Genomic DNA, 1,442 nt, shown 5'->3' with positions numbered 1-1,442 from the left:
ACCCAAAATTGCAAAATTAGGTTTAAAGTGTATGATTATTTTTTTTGTTATATTGAAAACGTTTTTTACTAAGAAATGCACAAAAATGTAACTACTTCTGTAAAATTAATTTGAAAACGCGATTTCGTATTGAGTTTACAGAAATATTTTTTTTTGTGAATTTTTTATAAAGATTTTGTTAAAATAGCATCATTTTTGCCTTTTTTTCAAGTTATTTAGCGTTTTTATAAAATTTTAAGTTGATTGAAAACCTCTAAATTTGTTTCAAAACAAGTTATTTTTGACTGATTTGCAATATTTAAAAATCTGGGGAAAATAATAAAAAATGGTCAAAATTTTGTAAAAATTCCTTAGTTTTTTTATTAAATTTTTCCAAAACTAGATTGAAAATCGCTAAAGTTGTTTCAAAACGAGTTATTTTTTACTGTTTCGCAACATTTAAAGCGTTTTTTATCAAAATACTAAATTCTAGAAAATGGGTAAAATAGTATGAAAATTCTCAAAATCTTTGTCAAAATTTCTTAGTTTTCGTGTATTTCCCTAGATTTGGGGCGTTTTTTACTAATAAATTTATTAAAATTAGAAGATATAGGCAAAATAATACAAAATTGGGTCAAAATACATTGTTTTGTGCTGATTGTTTAGGTTTTGGGCTTATTTCACCGAGAATTTCATACAAATTTCGCCAAAAGAAAACTGAAAGTTGGAAAATTGGGTTGCACGATTAAAACGTTTTTTACTAAGCAATGCACAGCAATGGCGTTTTTTAAACCACTACTTGTGAAATTAATTTAAAAATTTTGAATTTACAAAGTTATTTGTAGAATTTTGTTTTCAAAGATTTTGGTAGATTTTGAAGTAACTCATAAAGTCGCAAAAATGCATCATTTTCGTCTGTTTCTCTAGATTTTGGGTGTTTTTTACAAAAAAATTACTAAATTTTCTCAAAGCAAGATTGAAAATCCCTAAATTGGTTTTAAAACCAGTTATTTTTGCCTACTTTGCTACATTTAGAGCGTTTTTTTCACAAAAAAAAAACACTAAATTCTTTAAATCTGGGCAAAATAATACAGAAATGTTAAAAAAATTCAAAAATACTTTATTTTTGTCTACTTTTCTGGATTTAAAGCAATTTTCACGACTCTATTAAATTTATAAAAAAATATAAAAACAGACATAATAATGTAGAATCGCACAATTACATTGCACAATTTTTGCTGTTTTTGTTTTTTAATTTAGAGCATTTGTTTCTAAAAAAGGGTCCAAACTTAAAAAGATTTTGTCAAAATAAAGAAAATTGCAAAACTGGATCAAAAAAGCATCAATTTCTTTCTTTCTCTAGATCTTGGGCGTTTTTTTTTTAACAAAGAAATTTATAAAAAAAATCTAAAACAAGATTGACAATTGCCCAGATGGCTTCAAAAGGAGTTATTTTTGCTTTT

The sequence above is a fragment of the Tribolium madens genome, unplaced genomic scaffold (assembly GCF_015345945.1).
Source record: "Tribolium madens isolate multiple individuals breed KSU strain unplaced genomic scaffold, Tmad_KSU_1.1 Scaffold_11;HRSCAF=98;Tcas5.2_LG3b, whole genome shotgun sequence".
NCBI lineage: Eukaryota > Metazoa > Arthropoda > Insecta > Coleoptera > Tenebrionidae > Tribolium > Tribolium madens.
This window is presented reverse-complemented; position numbering follows the sequence as displayed.